The sequence below is a fragment of the Leucopleurus acutus genome, assembly GCF_964270905.1.
Source record: "Leucopleurus acutus genome assembly, chromosome: 7".
Taxonomy (NCBI): Eukaryota; Metazoa; Chordata; class Mammalia; order Artiodactyla; family Delphinidae; genus Leucopleurus; species Leucopleurus acutus.
Window position 1 is genome coordinate 49,284,752 of NC_139150.1, and position 20,176 is coordinate 49,304,927.

The following is a 20,176-nucleotide window of genomic DNA, read 5'->3' on the forward strand; positions in this document are numbered from 1 at the left end:
CAGATTGGCTTTATTCCAAAAGCCTATTTTCTCAACTGATACAGTAGCCTATCTCCTTTGTCTTTCTTTTTTGATTTCTTGCTCGCAGATGGTGCTACATATCTGATGAATTTCATCAAATTACTTAATTAAAAATTTAAAGATGGATATGAATCCAGTTGAAACTTCAAAACACTATTTTCAACCAAACAAATTTTCAGCAACTATCAAACCGGTTCTCCTCTTCCCAGGTACCTATGGAGTATTTCAAAGCTTTAGGGTTGCCTTAGATTCATTTGCATGTTCCAGGTGTTAGGAAAATGAAAAACTTCAAAGCCCTAAAGAGATCTCCAAAAATTTAAAAATACGATTTAATACTTAAAGGTGACATCGTTTATTGCCACCTATGGGAAACTGGATCATTACACGTAAGTGCAGAATTAGTTGGAGTAAAATTTCTATTTCACATATAATTGCATGATCCCAAGAACAGATGACCGTTCCACATTGGCACAGACTGGGGACTCTGGAGAGCAGACTCTGACTTGGAGTTTAGTGCACAGAATGTTCACTAGGGGGCACCCTTGGGATCAGCTCCTGTGGAAGGGAGTGGGAAGAAGCAGGATTGGGTCCAGGGAGAAGTGACGATGCAATCAGGTCCCTTGAAGCCCCTTCTGACCCCACAGGAAACTCTGGAGTTTAAATGGCCCATTTAACTTGCCCCATGTCAGGTTAAAATGGCCTGGCTCTTTGTACAGCTGCCTCCATCTGTCACTGGATGTGGCCCACACTGGAACAATGAGCTCCAATGAGGCGGCTCTCTACACGGAGGCCAACCCAAAGGGGCGAACAGCTGAAGGCTGTTTGAGGACAACACTCCCAGCAGCTGGGACAAGTTCTTTCCTGAAGACGTTTTCAAGGGAAGGGAAAGGATATTGTATGTGGAGAGGGCCAAGGAAGGAATCTGGAAAATCTAGAAATGATGTGTGTCAACACACTTCACAAAGCCACATGGCTGTTCACTGCCACATCATTTGGGAAAACAGCATGAGGCCCCAAGGTAAGAACTACCTGGGCCTCTCTCCGTAAGATGTAGCTTAATTGAATAATCAAATAATGCACATAAAGTTCTGATTTTAGAAAGCACTCAATAAACATTAGGTAGTGTAGTGGGTTAAATGGTAGCCCCCCAAAAAGATATGTTTATATCCCAGAACTTGTGGGTGTGACCTTATTTGGAAAGAGGGCTATGCAGATGTAATTAAATTAGGGATCTTGAGATGAGTTCATCCTGGATTATGGGGTGGGTCCTAAATTAATGGCAAGTGTCCTTATAAGAGAGAGAAGAGAAGTAACAGGCAATGTAAAGAGGGAGGCTGAGATTGGAGTGATGCAGCCCCAAGGCAAAGAATGAAGCCGGAAGAGGCAAAGAACAGATTCTCTCCTAGAGCCCTGGAGGAGTGTAGCCCTGCAGACACCTGGATTTCAGACTTCTGGCCTCCACTGTGAGAGAATAACATCCTGTTGTTTTAAAGCAGCCAGTCTGTGGTAGTATGTTGTAGCAGCCGTAGGAAACTCATACAGAGTGTTATACATCAAGCGAGCACATGCCTGGCACTCTATGTGTGTTATCTCATTTAATCCATGCAACATTTCTATCAGGTGAAGACCACTGTTATCTTCGCTTACAGACAAGGAAACGGGACAAGAAGGGTCATTTAACTTGTTCAAGGTCACATGTCCAGCCAGTGTGAAGCTGGAATTTGATGGCATACGCTGCAGTGCCCCTAAAATTTTCCTCTTTGCAAAGACCTGTCTCTCCTCACAAGGGCCGCCTACACCACAGGCAGGCAAAGCGACCTGCTGTCTCTGTGGGCACGAGGCTCGCCTCTCACAGAACCTGGCACATCCCACTGCTCGTCGCTGTTTTGTCTCTGTCTCTTTGTAGGTCTCTGTCTGGGCTCTCCTCTACCTCTCATGCCCACTCTAGCCTCAGTGTTTTGCTACCTTACTTTCGCCTTGTCTCTCTCTCCGCACATACACACGAACATGTACACCATCAGGTTGAAAATGAGCTGGTAAAATAATTCCAGGCTCTGTGGCTTGTCCTGCCAGTGACCTTCGTCGCATTCCAGCAGGAGGTGTCTGGGGGCTCTGCCCCGAGGCCGGCTGGCATTGTCCCTTGCTTCCTGCCCAGCACCAGCTGCCTCTCACCCCTGAGGAGTAGTCACATGCCTGCTGTGGGTCAGAATCATCCCCCGTGAGGGAACAAGGCCCAAGGTTAACCAGTTATTACAAATCTCCTTTTATTACAAAATATATACCCCACTGTTTAAATTGCTGCACTCAAATGACCTGAACTGGGAAAGCAGATATTTCTTTCAGAGTGAGCATTTAAAAGGAAATAGATATTGAATAGATACGTTCTCTCCATCATTAATCTCTTCTTCATCAGCTTACTCCGAATCCTAGCTTGGTGTCAGACATCCTTCATTATGATTTGAATGAAACCTTTTAATTTTTTTTTTTTTTGGTCAAAGTTCTCTAGGCTGACTCATCACAGTGATGATACCACCTTTTGTTGAGTGTTTATGATGTGCCAGGTGGTTTCATGCTCAATTTATGGAGGAAGAAACTACAGCCAAAGCATTGAAGCGATTCGCCCAAGGGTAGGGGGGCTGGACGTAAACCCAGATCTAGCTACCAGCAAAGCCCTCTTGATCTCTCTAATCTTCCAACACAGGGGAGGTGTGAGCAGACACTTTGAAGTGTCCTGTTCCTGGATCCCTCACCTTCCTCCACCCTAGGCTGGGCTGAGGCCAGAGAGGCAAATTTCTCTCTGTCCCAGTGAAGTGTCGATACCCGGAGTCCTGCTGGAAAAGCCCTTTGTAATCAGAGGCCCTACCTCTCCATCCCACACTAATACCTGTGCGCCCACTTCCCTTTCTCAGACTGCATCCTCTTATCCCTCTCACGTGTTCACACGTGCTCCTTTTTGTTGAGAATCAGAACACCTTCCTCCCCTTCCCTAGTTGGTAAAGTCCTTATTATGGGTTGAATCATCTCCTCACACCCACGTTGATCTGTTCAAGTCCTAGCCCCCAGCACCTCAGAATGTGACCTTATTTGGGAATAGGGTCATTGCAGATGTAATTAGTTAAGATGAGGCCACATTGGAGTAGTGTGGGCCCTAATCCAATATGATTGTTGTCCTTATAAAAGGGGAAATTTGGACACAGTCACACACAAGGAGAATGCCATGTGAATGAAGACAACGGCAGAGATCAGGGCAATGCTTCTACAAGCCAAGGTAAGAGAAACACTGCCAGCAACCAACAAACTAAAGCTAGGTGACAGGCCTGGAACTGATTCTCTCTCACAGCCCTTAGAAGGAACCAACCCTGCTGACACTTTGATCTTGGATTTCTGGGCCCCAGAACTGAAATTTCTGTTGTTTAAGCCACCCAATTTGTGGTACTTTGTATGCAACCCTAGGAAACTCATGCACTCCTATTCATTTCTCAAGACCCAGTTCAAACGTCCCCCTCTCCAAGCCTGTTCTTCACTGTCCCCCCCACCCAAGCTGCAGCGTGTGTTGCGCTGTATCGCAATGACTTTATTTATGTCTCTGTTCTGCAATGCAGGCTGAGATTTCAAGGGCAGAGAACACATCTGCTTTATCTTTGTGTCTGCTCCTGTGCCATGTCTGTGCACAGCTGATTGTAGGCACTCAATAAATGCTTGTTGAAGGAAAGGCTAAGGACCGGCATAGCTCACTGGTCCACACAGCCCGGAGGCCTGCCTAAGCTTCATCCCTGTGGTTGGAAGAAAAAGAGCTAAATGTAAACTGTAGGTCATCCTTGGGGATGTTTATAGAAACGAATGAGCTACACAGATGTGCAGTGTGAACAGGGAGTCAGAGCAGGCTTTCTGGTGTCAGAGCAACACAGCTGGGACTGGGGAGAGGGGAGCGGGGAAGGCTCTCAGAAGCCTACTTTCATGAGAGGCAGAGGAAGCTCCAGGGAGAGGGCTCGGCCCCTGGAAGGAGGCACCAAGCCTTGGCTGTTGCAGGGAAATAGAGATGATGCAACAGCCTGCATCCTGCCTCCTGGGTTGTCCCAGCCCCACCCTGTGGACTCTTGTCTGGGTCCAGGAGGAAGGCTAGGCTGTTGGGAAAGCCAGGAAGCTCTCTTCTCTACAAAACACTGGGCCACAAAGAGCTCTAGACCCCCGTGGCCATATTAAGAAAAGAGCAGGTGAGCAGTGTCACAATGCACTTCGCCACAGACCTCCAGCCCTTTAGCATTTCAGGGTTCAGGGCAGCGAGAATGGGTACAGGTTAGTTCGTGAGGGTGTATGTGCTCCCTTGGGACGTTCCTCCCAGTCCTGGGAGTTGAGGCTCTATGTCACCTGTTGGGGCTAAGAGGGAGCTGAAGGACATTGGAATTTGATTTATTACAGTTAATGGTGGCTCCAGAGACCAGTGAGGCCCGTGGGCAAGTTGGGCTAAACCCAGGTGGTATGCTTTCTCCTCAAGTTTTGTCTGAGTGCTGTGGCATGGGGAAAAAAGAGGAAGGAAAAGCATTCTGTAGCCAAAAATATTTCCGAAAAGAGGAGTGAAATCCCAGCTTAGCCTCTGACGTTGTTAATGTGTTAGATTGGGGATCTACACATTATGTGATTTGGTCTAAACTGAATAGGGGGGACTTCCCTGGTGGTCCAGTGGCTAAGACTGGGCTCCCAATGCAGGGGGCCTGGGTTCAATCCCTGGTTAGGCAACTAGATCCCACATGCCACAACTAAAAAAGATCCCGCATGTGGCAACGAAGACCCCATGTGCCGCAATTAAGACCCAGTGCAGCCAAATAAATAAATATTTTTAAAAACAAACAAACTGAAGAGGGACAAGATGATATTCACAACCAGTAAGTCCTGGGCACTGAGACACAGAATGGACACCAACTGGGAAGGTGACAGACAGCGAATATCAGCTCTGAACAGGCATATGAGGTGTGTGCATGCATGCACGAGTGCATGCTGTGCAAAGACACATTATCCATGAGAAGCCAATTCACACTATTACTACTAATCTGGAAGACTGAAATGCAAAGGGCTGAAATGCTGGGGATTTAAAGGCCCAAGTAATTGGTGATAATGAAGAAATTCTACCACCAGGTATTGCAAGATGCTTCAATGAGCTAATCCAGTGCATCATGATTCCAGATGCACAATAGAACCATCTGGGGAGTTGCTTCTTTTAATACAAAGTTTGGGCTCCACCGACCAATTAAATCATAATTTCTGAGATAGGACCAAAGCATTGCTATTTCTTTAAAGCTCTCCAAGGTGATTCTATTGAGCCAGGGTTAAAAAGGCACTGACTTAATCTTTTCATCATCAGCAAAATTAAATAATTTTAGTGTTAACAGGGGGGAAAAAGCTGTTTTAAAAGAATAAGAGAGTGTTGTATCAGAACAGGGAACATGATTTTGTCATTGAGACTGTGGACTCTGGAGCCAAACCACTAAGGTTCAACTTGTCTTCTGTCACTTACTACCTGTGAACCTACAGTACATCGTTTGGTCTGTCTGTGCCTCAGTTTCCTCTTCTGTAAGATGAAAATAATAATAGTACCTATCTCACTGGGTGGTTGTGAATACGAGATGAGTTTATATTGTTAGAATACTTAAAAGAGTACCTGGCACTCTGTAAGCACCATATAAATATTTACTATTAATTTTCTACCCACCTAAGTTTTTCACGGGTCTAGGCTTGTAGTTGAAACTGAAGATGTAGTCTAGTCATCAAAATAGCCTTTCACATAGTGTCCTGCCTTTGGAGGTCGAGTACAGGGGGTACAGAAACTAGAAATACAAATTGGACTATTGGTAAACTGTAGCTTTGATGTTCTATCAGAAGAGAAGAAAAATGTAAAGTATTGAGTGAATTCCATTATAATTACCAACAACTAGAACATTAAAAATAGTAATGAAGAAAATAGTTTTAGTCTAGGGAGGGAAGAATATACAATGGAGAAAAAACAGTCTCTTCAACAAGTGGATCTGGGAAAACCGGATAGCTACATGTAAAAGAATGAGATTAGAACATTTCCTCACACCATATACAAAAATAAACTCAAAATGGATTAAATTCCTAAATGTTAAGACCTGAAACCATAAAACTCAGAAGACAACATAGGCAGAACACTCTTTGACATAAATCATAGCAATCTTTTTATGGATCTGTCTCCTATGGTAAAAGAAATAAGATCAGAAATAAACAAATATGCAAGAGGGAGGAGATATGAGGATATATGTATATGTATAGCTGATTCACTTTGTTATAAAGCAGAAACTAACACACCATTGTAAAGCAATTATATTCCAACAAAGATGTTAAAAAAAATAAAATAAAATAAACAAATAGGACTAATTAAACTTAAAAGCTTTTGCACAGCAAGGGAAACCATCGACAAGATGAAAAGACAACCTACAGAATGGGAGAAAATATTTGCAAATAATATGATCGACATGGGGTTAATATCCAAAAAATATAAACAGCTCATACAACTCAATATTAAAAAAACAAACAACACAGTCAAAATACGGGCAAAAGGGAGAACGATATGTGACTATGGAGGCAGAGATAGGAGTGATGTGGCCATAAGCCAAGGAATGCCCTCAGCCACCAGAAACTGGAAGAGGCAAAGAATGGATTCTTTCCTAGTCCCTCAGAAGGGAGTTTTGGTCCTATGTTACTAGTTTTGGACTTCTAGCCTCTAGAACTATGGAAGAATAAATTTCTGTTGTTTTAAGCAAAAAAACTCAAAATGGGCAAAAGACCTGAAGAGACATTTTTCCAAAGAAGATATACAGATGGCTAACAGGCACATGAAAAGATGCTTAACATTGCTAATTATTACAGAAATGCAAATAAAAACACGAATGAGATATCACACCTGTCAGAATGGCTATCATCAAAAAGTATAAAAATAACAAATTGTTGGAGAAGATGTGGAGAAAAGGGAATCTTGTATACTGTTGGTAGGAATGTAAATTCATGCAGCCACTATGGAAAACAGTATGGATGTGCCTCAAAAAACTAAAAATAGAACTACCATATGATCCAGCAATGCCACTCCTGGGTACATATCTGGAAAAAAATTAAAACACTAATTTGAAAAGATACATGTACCCTAATGTTCATAACAGGACAACTTACAATAGCCAAGATAAGGAAGCAACCCAAAGGCCCATCAACAGAAGAATAGATAAAGAAGATGTGGTGATATATATATATATATTTATATAAATGGACTATTACTCATCCATTAAAAAAATGAAATTCTGCCATTTGCAGCAACATGGATGGAGATAGAGAATATTATGCTTAGTGAAATAAGTCAAAGACAAATACTGTATGATATCACTTATATGTAGAATCTAAAAAATGATACAAATGAATGTATATGTAAAACAGAAACAGACTCACAGATATAGAAAACCAGCTGGTGGTTACCAACGGGGAGAGGGAAGGGGGAGGGGCAAATTAGGGGTATGGAATTAAGAGATACAAACTACTATGTATAAAATAGATAAGAAAGAAGGATATATTATATAGCACAGGGAATTATAGCCATTATGTTGTAATAACCTTTAATGGAGTATAATCTGTAAAAATATTGAATCACTATGCTGTCCCTGAAACTAATATAATATTTAAAATCAACTATATACATAAATTTAAAACAAAGAAGATAGTTTTAGGATTAAAATAGAAATCTTTATTTGACAATACTTGAGGTGGAGCAAACAAAATGGAATGGAATATATCAAAAGGCATCTTACAGGACTGTGTTTCTAGAGGCTAAAGGAAGTTATCTTGGGCCCTGGTTATAACATAGCCTGAGGGGCAAGTCTGTCTGTGTCCAGTAAATGTGTGTTCCAAGAAAAAGAAACAGAGAGAAACTTTTAAGTGAGACATATTGTTTCTGAATTGCTGGAGCCCCCATAACTCCTCCCAAAGTGAAAAGGTGGTTTTTTTCATGACCCATCTGACAACTTTATATGCACATTTTAAACTTATTTTGTTATGAGGAGGTTTTATTTATTCACTCACCCAGGTTCAAATTAGACTTCTGGATATCTAACTCATTGGATGCAGAATTTCTCTCATGGTGGTGGGGAATGGGGATGTTCCGTGGGGAAACTGATTCCCTCACCTCTAGGCTTGGCAGAGAACTGGGGAAACTGATTCCCTCACCTCTAGGCTTCATTCCAGAACCAGGCAGTGGACTGGGGTGGCTTCCTTCACTCTAGCTTTGGAAATGCTTTATAGTGGGGGCTGCCTTCTGTCTCTTTGCTAAGTTTCCATACTGGGCCAAAGACATCCCCACATTCTTCCAGAAGATGTGGTACATATATACAATGGAATACTACTCAGTCATTAAAAAAAGAACGAAATAATGCCATTTGCAGCCACATGGATGGACCTAGAGATTATCATACTAAGTGAAGTAAGTCAGAAAGAGATAGACAAATACCATATGATATCATTTATATGTGGAATCTAAAATATGGCACAAATGAACTTATCTACAAAACAGAAACAGACTCATAGACATAGAGAACAGACTTGTGGTTGCCAAGCAGGGAAGAGGGAGAAGAATGGACTGAATTTGGGGATAGCAGATGCAAACTATTATATTTAGAATGGATAAACGACAAGGTCCTAATGTATAACACAGGGAACTATATCCAATCTCCTGGGATAAACCATAATGGAAAAAATACTTAAAAAGACTTATATATGTGTATAACTGAGTCACTTTGCTGTACAGCAGAAATTAGCACAACATTGTAAATCAACGACACTTCAATAAAAAAATAAATAATAAAAAACAAAGACATCCCCACATTCTTCCAGAAGGGAATAACTTCCCCATAGGTGGCATCTGCCTGGATCTCCACCAGGCCCCCAAGTCTATTGATTCTTGTAGTCCATGCTTTCCTTCAAGGTTCAGTTTCCTGATTTTTGAAATATATCCTTTAGTAACCTTTTTCAGCAAAGATCTAGAGAGGTTTATTCTCCAAACCTTTGAAAACATCTGTCATAAAAAATAGTTCAGTTGGATGTAGGCTTCTAGATTAAAGTTCTGGGTAAAGATGGTGGATTGAACATACTCATCCAAATTTTGCTTCTCCAGAAACCACGTAAAAACCACAATGAGTAGATAGGTATTATTTAGAAATGTATGAACATTTAAGAATATGGAAAATGGGAGAGGAGACAACAACAAGGTTTTAGAAGCTAGAAAGAAGATGGAAAAATAAAAACTGACTAAGCAGATCAAAGGAAGTCAGATTTGAAGCTGGCTTGGTTAATTCTGCAACACCATCAACAGTCCAGGAGACGGTGACACCAGGTAACATTAGAAATGGGCATGAAGAGGGTGGCTTAAAATAAGGAGGGTTAGAAAGCCATTTGGGAAGCACTACCTTCCTCGATCCCCTCCATACCCCATGCTATGGATGACTTGTCCTCCCCACCTGTATTAGTCAGTTCTCCAGAGAAACAGAACCAAAAGTATATATACATATACAGAAAGAGATTTATTATGAGGGATTGGCTCATGCAATTATGGAAGCTGAGAAGTCCCATGATCTGCTGTCTGCAAGATGGAGGCCCCAGAGAGCCAGTGGTAGAGTTCCAGTCCAAACCTAAACCTGAGAACCAGGGGAGCCGAAGGATCCACCTGGTCCAAGTCCAAAGGCCTAAGAACCAGGATACGGATGTCCAAGAGCGGGAGAAGATGGATGTCCCAGCTCAAGCAGAGAGTAAATTCACCCTTTCTCTACATTTTCTTTTCATTCAGGCCCTCAGCAGATTGGATGATGCCCACCTGCATTGGTGAGGGTGATCTTTTTTACTCAGTCCACCAATTCAAATGCTAACCTCTTTCAGGGACACCCTTACAGACACATCTAGAAGTAATGTTTTACCAGCTATCTGAACATCTCTTAGTCCAGTCAAGTTACATCATGAAATTAACCATCACACCACCCTAGCAAAAGTATGGATGTTTATTCTGTGGAAAGGGAAAAACAGAAGTATATTGGACTTGGATGACACAGACCCGGTTAAGAGCAAGAGTACCATACTGAAACCAGGGTGAGTAGATGAATATGCAGACACTGAAAGCTGAGTGGGACCCCACCTCCAAACCCTGTTCACCCACCTACCTTCCAGAAATGGTTATGACCAAACGTTTTCTCTCCAGGTGGAAGAATTAGCAGAAGAGTTACCTCTGGGATATCTGACCCAGAGGAAGAACTTAAGATACTGATATTGAGGTTTCCCCCAACAAATAGTCCAGCCATATCACCCTCCAATGAAACCCACTCAGATCTTCCAATCAGCTTTTTTACTCACCCACAATTAAACATAAGCAGACACCTAAATATTACCAGACAGCTGCAGAATGCCTCTAATAAATAAGAAAAAGATCAAACAAACAAACCACAAAGAGAGAAAAACAACTTGGAGGAAAATTAAACTATGAAGGGAAGAGAAAACTTCAAAATAAAACTATTATTAATATCTTCAAAGAGATAAGCAATGATACTAAATCCTAGAAACAGGGTCAGAATGCTATTTAAAAAGGAACATTCAGAGAACATAAAAGAGCCCTTAGAAATTAATAACATGATAGCAGAACTAAAACACTCAATAGAAAGTTTGGAAATTCAGGTGAGTCAATCTCCCCAAAAGCAGAGCATAAACCAAAGAAAGGGAAATATGAGAAATATATAAAATATTATATTATGTTACATAAATTTATATGTGCATGTATTTTATACAGAAAGTATAAACCCTTACATTATATTATAAAACATTGTATAAAACAATCTAGGAAGGCCAATATCTGAATAACGAGAGTTTCAGAAAGAGAAAACAGAGAAAAGGAATGAGAAAAAGATGAAAGAAATAATTTGAGGAAAACTATCCAGGGACTGGATGTAATAGACTGCTGAGTGGGACATGAGCTATTGTCCAGAGACCACAAGAACAAATATCCAGGGAATGGATGTAACAGAATGTTGGTGGGACATGACCTAGTGCTCAGAGATAAAAGAGGTATGAAATGCCCCAGATTTGAAAGAGAAATGAAACCAAGTGGCACTTCTTCCAGGGATTATTAAGAAGTGGTTAAATGGGCTCTGGAACTCTCATCCTCTGCCCCACATGCCCTTCCAACTCTAGTTTATATAAGAGAAGATCAGGGCGAGAAAGGAGAATCTTGAGAGTGGGGTGTTGCTGGTGAAGGATGAGAGTACTGTGACTTTTCCCTCCTCTCCCCTTGGGAGAGGAAAGGGAAGCTGCTTTTATCCAAATCCCCACAATGTGAAAAGGGCTCCAAATATGAAACTCTCAGATCTAAAGTGTCTTTTTGACATCTTATTCCTTAGCTTGGCTTCTGTTTATACAGTGTGCTTGCTGATCTGTGCCCTGTACCTATATAAATAAATGAAAAAAGATGGCAGGGCAGAGAGGATGCAAGTGTGTAGCAGTCTGTACTCTCACTATTTGGTGGGGGCAAAGCTGTGTCAGTTTCCTGTGGGTTCACAAGTAGCCAGGCTTGAGCTGCCTTGCTAGCACCCCAACCAAGAGGGTGAGCCATCAAGCAAGGACTCCGGTAGCTGGAGTCTGTGGGGTGTTCTATCATGGACTATGTTGGCGTCGGGGGTGGGGTGGTAAAGTCAAGTCTGAGTGGACCTCTCAGGTCAGCAGATGGGTTCGGGGGATGTGAGGAGCTGGAAGCGAGACTCGCATATACAAACAGGGCTCTCAAATGGAGGCATCTTCAGTAACTAGCATGTTAGACAACCTGAATTCACAGAGGCATAAATATAAACTGGTTGGATTTTTTTTCCATTTACTGCCTTCAACCATGCTTTACTGAATCTCCCTTGGCTATTCTTTAATGACATCTTGTGCAGATTCCACAGCTCTCTGGTCACTTGCATATATAGAAAAGTCCACCACCAGAGGACAAGCATTTAGATCCAGGCCACAGAGAGGGTAACGCTCTCTGAGAGGGAACCACAAAGGCATCAGTTAGGTGAACATTCTTTTTTATCTTTATCCATCCTCCCTGCTCCTGTAATACAAGAACTTAGACTACAGGAAAAAGACAGAAGGAAGCGTGAACATGTAGACAATGCCCTTTCCCCACTCAAAGGCCCCCAGGCAGAAGCATAGCTGGTAGTATGGGGCAGGGTGAAGACAAGTAATCAATTGGATATGCAACTAAATTAGATTGTAGTGGACTTTTTTGGCTGGAGAAATAGGCTTGAGGCTGGGTTTCCAGGAACAATGCCCAAAATCATGCCACAGAAATAGCTTGATGAGGAAATTCCACTGTCACCCTAGACTCCAGGAACTTGACAGCATTGGACCTGTTGCCACTGTGAATGCCCCCCAAAGCCAGGCTCCATTGCCACCACTCAAGCCAACAAATGTAAGCACTGAACTGAGCTTATATTTTTTATTAGTCATTTAGAAATTAAAATCTTGCATAGGTGCATCTGATTAATGGATCATGCAAGGTCCATCTAGCTGTGAAAGAAGCTGGGGATTTGAACTCTGAGATCTACATTGGAGCAGTAGAATTTATGGAAATTCTCCATAGTTAGAAAAGCTATTCAGAAGATGGGTCACTGCAAATGTGACACATGTCCACTATAGCTCATATTGTTTAAAATCAAATTGATTATCCACTTCATACTCATTAGGATGGCTGTTACCAAAAAAACAAAATAATGAATGTTGGAGAGGATGTGGAGAAACTGGAACCATTGTGCATTTGCTGCCAGGAATATAAAATGGTGCAGCTGCTGTGGAAAACAGTATGGTAGTTCCTCAAATTTTAAACATAGAATTACCATGTGATCTAGCAATTCTACTTCTAGATATATATACTCAAAAGAATTGGGCTTCCCTGGTGGCGCAGTGGTTGGGAGTCTGCCTGCCAATGCAGGGGACACGGGTTCGAACTCTGGTCTGGGAAGATCCCACATGCTGCGGAGCAACTAGGCCCGTGAGCCACAACTACTGAGCCTGCGCGTCTGGAGCCTGTGCTCCGCAACAAGAGACGCCGCGATAGTGAGAGGTTCGTACACCACAATGAAGAGTGGTCCCCGCTCGCCGCAACTAGAGAAGGCCCTCGCACAGAAATGAAGACCCAACACAGCCAAAAATAATAAATAAATTAATTAATAAAAAAAAAATTGAAAGTAGGTACTCAAATAGATATTTGTACATCAGTGTTCAAAGAAGCATTATCATGATAGCCAAGAGGTAGAAAGAAGCAGCCCAAATGTCCATCAATAGATGAATGAATAAATTAAACATGGTATGTGTGTGTGTGTGTGTGTGTGTGTGTGTGTGTGTGTTATGTGTGTGTGTGTATGTAATGGAATATTATTCAGCCTCAAAAACAAATGAAATTCTGGTACATGTTACAACGTGGATGAACCTTAAAAACATTAAGCTAAGTGAAATAAACCAGACGTAAAAGGACAAATAGTACACGATTCCACTTACATGAGGTACCTAGAACAGTCAAATTCATAGAAACAAAGAATAGCGGTTAACAGGGACAGTCCTTGAGCAATAAAAGAAGATTTAAAAGGCCTTGAATCAAGAATAGGAGAATGTGCTTTATTGATAAGAAAAATATCAGAAGCTGTTTTTTTTTTTTTAAGATTTTTTTTTGTGGACTATTTTTAAAGTCTTTATTGAATTTGTTACAATATTGCTTCTGTTTTGTGTTTTGGTTTTTTGGCTGTGAGGCATGTGGGATCTTAGCTCCCCAACCAGGGATTGAACCCGCATCCCCTGCATTGGAAGGCGAAGTCTTAAACACTGGCCCACCAGGGAAGTCCCAAAAGCTGGTTTTCTTTTCTAAAAGGTCTTCAGACTCATTCTCTCCAGCTTTAAATAAAAACCAATTATTAATATATGTATAAATCAGAGAGAGAGAGTAACCAAATAATAATTAGCCCAGGAACTTTGGAGCCAAATATTCCCTGATCTCCAGTTGACCTTGAGTGAATCACTTAAACTCTCTGCTCTTCAGCTTCCCTGACTCCACAATGAAAAACACAGCTTCCCCACAGAGGTGTTAGGAAATTCCCTGAATTCACTGTTGTCAAGCAAATCCATGGCCTGCAGAAACCCAGGGGAGATATTCTGTTTCTTTCAAATTTATAGAAAATCTACAAACAGTATATTGAGCTAGAATCATCAAGTGTTCATTTTGGGCACATAATGCTCCAAACAAGAAAATAGACGCTTTATATACAACTGTTAGTTTTCTTTTTTATGACTCTCAGAAGTCAACACACATTGGTTGCCAGTTGCAATGCAATTCCACCTTCTGTCTCTTTGCCTTTTGTCGTCCTGGTGACTTACTGTATCAAATACTGAGAAGAAAAAGTAGTTGAGCAAAGGGGCAAAAGTGCCAATCTTCTCTTTTCTTGCCAGCTCTCTTGTTTTGTTTTGTTTTGTTTTGTTTTGTTCCCCTAATCTCACTCATCCTAGCACAGTAATGGTGCAACCCTGAATCCAGGCGTGTGTTCCCAAGAACCTCTCAAGTGCGTGATTTACAAAGACTGCTTTGGAGTTGAAGCAAGCTACCTTGATCCTTTAAATACAAGTGACATTGTTACCTTAGGAGGAAAATAAGAAATCTATCAGAAGGACTTTTAGGCTTAAATTCTTTTTCAAGGATCCTAAGTTAATTAAAGAGGACAATATACAAAAGAAGATGACCTTTTTCATATAAGCTATAAACATGCCATCATTAACGAATGGCATTACAGGCAAGAGAAGACAAAGAGCAGTTCTGGTTAAGTTCAGCAGTTACTTAAGTTGATGGAATGGCAGACAGTGTAGTTAATGTTTTGAGTAGTTAAGATATTTTTACAAAGCCGTTCGTTAAAAATAGACGTAAGCATTAAAAATAAATGAATATACTGTAAAGCAATAAACTTTTGCTTAGACTTTGGGATCATATTAATGATTCATCTTTGTGTCAACTAAAGATAATTTAAAAATATTAGTCAGAAAGAAAGAATTGTAGGCTGACTACATCTGACTTAACAACATCCTTTCTTGTAGTTAGGTGGCTTTTTACTATAGTACCTTGGTGAAGGGAAATTTGTTTTACATTAATAGCAAATGAAAACAAATTTGGCCTTTGTGGCGGGGGAAGAATGCTATATTTCTTCAGCAAAATTACATTATAATGTGCTGACAAATTCAAAACAACTGTTCTGAGTAATGAATGCATAGGGAAACTCCAGACTGAAGGGATTGGAACAGTAATGACAGAAAGGGAATACCCTGATTTTTTTTTCCCTAAAAACTGAGCTGAAGCTCCAAGTGCTTTTCACTCAGTGGTTCCAAATATCTTTCAACAGTGTCACTACAGAAATGAAATGAGGGAAAAGAAAGAGACATCTGAACGCCCGATCTGTTCCCATTAGAAATACATGGTTAATTTTCATGATTAACAAGTCTTCTTTCATTAAGCCCCACTGCCTCCTGCCCAGCCTGGTGGTAGGGAGATATGAATTCCATGTCAGGAGCTCCACTGGTAATGTTACTGTACTCTAGTTTCAAGAGCATAAGGTTTGGTGTCAGATGCCTGGGTTTGAATCTCAGCTCCACCACTTAGCAACTCTGACTTAAAAGCTGCTTAAGTTCCTTAACCTCTCTGAACCTCATTTTCTACTGTAAATGAGAGATAGTAACAGTCACTGTTCTAAGATGAAATGAGATGATGCACGTGAAGCACTCAGCACAGGCCTGACACATAATAAGCAGTTAATAAATGTTAACTATCTTCTTGTGTTTTGCTACAAACTTGGATAATTTAACAACTCCCAAATGCACAACTCAACTTATCATTCAAAAATTATTTAGGCAGGGAATACCTGCCTAAATTAGTAGAATTCAGTGATTTCTTTCAGGGGCCAAGGTTACTTTCTGGTATGAATTAGAAGTACAGGGAACTATATAATTGCAGAACAAGAAGGAGAAGAAACCGTGATGTGGTCCTTAACATTGGCAAAGAAGTCTCAAGGAAGGAGAGAGCATGGTAGAGTCCATAGTACATTGATCTTGGAATCAGAAAGAACCTGGATTCAGTTCTTAGCTTGGTCACTATAGTGGGTTGAATGCTGGCCTTCAAAAGATATGTCCAGTTCCTAACCTTTGGTACCTGTGAATGTGATCCTTATTTGGAAATAGGGTCTTAATAGATGTAATTAAGTTAAAAATCTTGAGATGAGATCATCTCAGATTTAGGGACTTTAGACACTTGTCCAATGACAAGTGTCCTTATAAGAGACAGAAAAGAAGACAGACACACACAGAGGGGAAGTCCACATGAAGATGTAGGCAGAGTTGGAGTGATGTATCAATAAGCCAAGGGATTCCAAGAACTGTGGGCAGCCACCAGAAGCTCGGTGAGAGGCACGGAATGGATTCTCCCTCAGCTCCTTTAGAAGGAATCAACCCTGCTGACACCTTAATTTTAGACTTCTGGTCTCCAGAACTGTGTAAATATATATTTCTGTTGTTTTAAGCCACCCATTTTATGGTAATTTCTTATGGCAGCCCTAAGAAAGTAATACAATCAGTAAGTTGGAAAGTTAGTGGACCTCTCTGAGGACTAATGAGATCAAGAATACAAAGACACCGGCACATGAGAGGCATTCAATAAACGTTCGCTGAAAACATTCTTTCTCTTCATCTTCACAACAACCCAGTAAGTTAAGTATTATCCTCACTTTCCTATGAATAAATGGATTCCCTGAAAAGTTGACCAACCAGCCCACAGCCAGGTGAGTGAATGGCAGGTTTTTTGGCTCCAGTACTAGTATCTTCTCAACCATACCAATTTGTCCTCTCTCTTGCTTACAGAGTTTTACCAAAATTCTGTTTGTTACTTACTACATTGTCACTGTACCTGACTAAACTGCCATGAATCCCATGAATCCAAAAAATAAAATATTAGCTGAGGAGGGAGAGGAAGAGACAGTAAAAGTGGCGTGTATGGAGGAAGTCAAGGAAAAGCACACAAAATCCAAAGGCAGATCATTCATCTCAAATCAGGATGTTAGAGAACGGTTCACAGAAATAATGAAAGTTTTGTAGTAAGCCCTAAGGGATAGAGAGGAAACCTTTCTTAAATTAATAATTTTACTGATAAAGAGTGGTTATCATCTAATTATAATATCTCAAATCCATTACTGCCCACCTGGGAATTGAAGGCTGGGTTTGACAGAGTCTAAGAATCACAAAGGGGGGCTTCCCTGGTGGTCCAGTGGTTGAGACTCCTAGCTTCCACTGCAGGGAACCCGGCTTCAATCCCTGGTCAGGGAACTGAGATCCCACCTGCTGTGCAGTGCAGCTAAAAAAAAAAAAAAAAAAAACGGTAAAAGAATCACAAAGGTAATAAATCTTCATCACTTACTCATTTATAGAAGTCAGGAAAATAGCACTTTTTGAATGATTAAAAGGTCTTTAGGTTTATCAGAAATGTGGATTATCTCACTTTTCACTCATCACAAACATTTTGTTAAAATGATCTTTTAACTTTTTTCAGGAATTGAGAAAATACAAGTTTTTTTTTAAAATAATTTTTTTTATTTTTGGCTGTGTTGGGTCTTCATTGCTGAGAGCGGGTTTTCTCTAGTTGCAGCGAGCAGGTTTCTCATTGCTGTGGCTTCTCTTGTTGCAGAGCACGGGCTCTGGGCACGCTGGCTCAGTAGTTGTGGCTCACGGGCTCTAAAGCGCAGGCTCAGTAGTTGTGGCACACGGGCTTAGCTGCTCTGCGGTATGTGGGATCTTCCCAGGCTCCAACCCGTGTCCCCCGCACTGGCAGGTGGATTCTTAACCACTGCGCCACCAGGGAAGCCCTTGGCTCTTAAACATAGGAAAAGAAGTGCTCAAACTCACTCATTAAAAGAATGCACATTAAGGGCTTCCCTGGTGGCGCAGTGGTTGAGAGTCCTCCTGCCGATGCAGGGGACGCAGGTTCGTGTCCCGGTCCGAGAAGATTCCACATGCAGCGGAGCGGCTGGGCCCGTGAGCCATGGCCGCTGAGCCTGCGCGTCCGGAGCCTGTGCTCCGCAGTGGGAGAGGCCACGGCAGAGAGAGGCCCGCGTACCGCAAAAAAAAAAAAAAAAAAAGGATGCACATTAAAACCACATTGAATTAAAAGTAATTTTTTACGTACCAAAACTCAAAACATTTGAGAAAATTTTCCTTTGTAAGGGTGTAAGGCAGTGGACCCTCTCATGCATAGTGGAAGTAAAAATGTTTGCATCCTATATGAAGGGCAATGTGGAAATATTTATCAAAATTTAAATATTCATATCATTTTAACCCTGTAATTCTATATATAGGAATTTATAAATCAAATAGGCTTATATATATCCAAAATGATGTATGTATGCCCAAAGTTATTCATATTATTGTTGTTTGTAATATTAAAAGATTAGAAATGACCTGAATATGCATTAACAAGGGAACGGTTAAATCATTATGGTATATCTATATAATGCAACACTGTAGGGGTATTTTCAAAATTAAGATTCTTTTTATGGACTGATTTGAATAATCTCCATGAAATATTGTTAAGAAAAAAACAAGGTACAGTACACCGCATACATCATGCCAAGTGGGAAGAATATGTATGCTCATCTTGTCTATAGAGCAGCTCTTAAATGCATCGCAAGAAACTGGTGACAGTGTCTCCTGATGCGGCAGCAGCACGAGGCCGCGTGCAGAGGATGGAGTGGCAGGTGAAGGTGCAGGAGCTGGGCCCCGCCGGGCGCAAGTCCCGGTGTGTGAACGAGGTGCCGTCCTTCTACGTGCCCATGGTCGACGTCAACGATGACTTCGTGCTCCTTCCAGCCTGACGCGGTGGGACAGCTGCCCGGGACACAGGCGAGCCCCCTATGGCTGCCGCCGAGTCCGGGAGGTGGAAGGAGACCACGTCCCCGGTGGGGACACCCAGGGAGAAGCCCGCGCTGGGCCCCTGGCACGCGCCTCTTTCACACCCGCCGCCGCGGGAGGACGCGGAGCCGGGGTCGCGTGCACGGACACGGCAGCCTCAGGCTCTTTTCCGGCGGCTGCACGGGCATCTCAGGAGCTGCAGGACGAAGAGCGTTTTTAAAATTCCTTGTTCCATTTCTGATCGATTAAAGAGAATAAAATTAAGGCGTCCACCCCTCACCAACAGCGGCCTCCGGGTCGGGGGGTGGGGAGAGTTTCGGACCGGCTGCCGTCCTGTCGCCACGAACCTGCCTGCGGACGGTGCTGGCCTCGCACCTGGGCTGGGACGCCGGGCCGGGTGAGGGTCTGGCTGCGCCGCCCGCCCGCCTCACAGGGACACAGAGGCAGGACTTTCGGCTGTGTTCTTAATGGAGTCAAATCCACGTGGTTTGTATATTTTTTCCTTTAATCTTGGGCATTTTGTTTCTCTTTCTGAGAACATAACTTGAAACACTACAGAGCCAATAATCATATAAAAAGTGTACTGGTAAACGCTGTACAGTTTTATACACGTTCACAATGTACTTTTGCTGCCTTCTAGATAATTTATTTTGCAACACGTTACTGCACAGTTGTAAATAACTTATGTACTGTAACATCACTTCAGTTACGTGTAAAGAAATGAATTAGTTAATTAAATGCTCTTTGTGAAAAAAAAAAAACGAAAGAAACTGGTGACATTGGTTGCATTGGTAAAAGTAAACTGAGTGGCTGGGGAAAAAAAAGCATGAGAGGGTACATGATGGTTTTGAAGCAGAGTCGCAAATCCTTTGACCCTCCTCCCATCAGGAGGTGGAGTACAGGACCCTTCTCTTGGAGTTTGGTGGGCCTTTGCAACTGCCCTGATGAACAGAATGCAGTAGAAGTGGTGGTGCCCAAGGCAGCGTTTGAAAAGCTTGGTGGGTGGGCCTTTGCAATTGCCCTGATGAACAGAATGCAGTAGAAGTGGTGGTGCCCAAGGCAGCGTTTGAAAAGTCTCGGCAGGTCTGCAGGTTCCCCTTGGGACAGTCACTCCAGGAGAGAGAGAATAGAAATGCCCTAGAAGCCCCAGCTGCTCGAGTCTTCC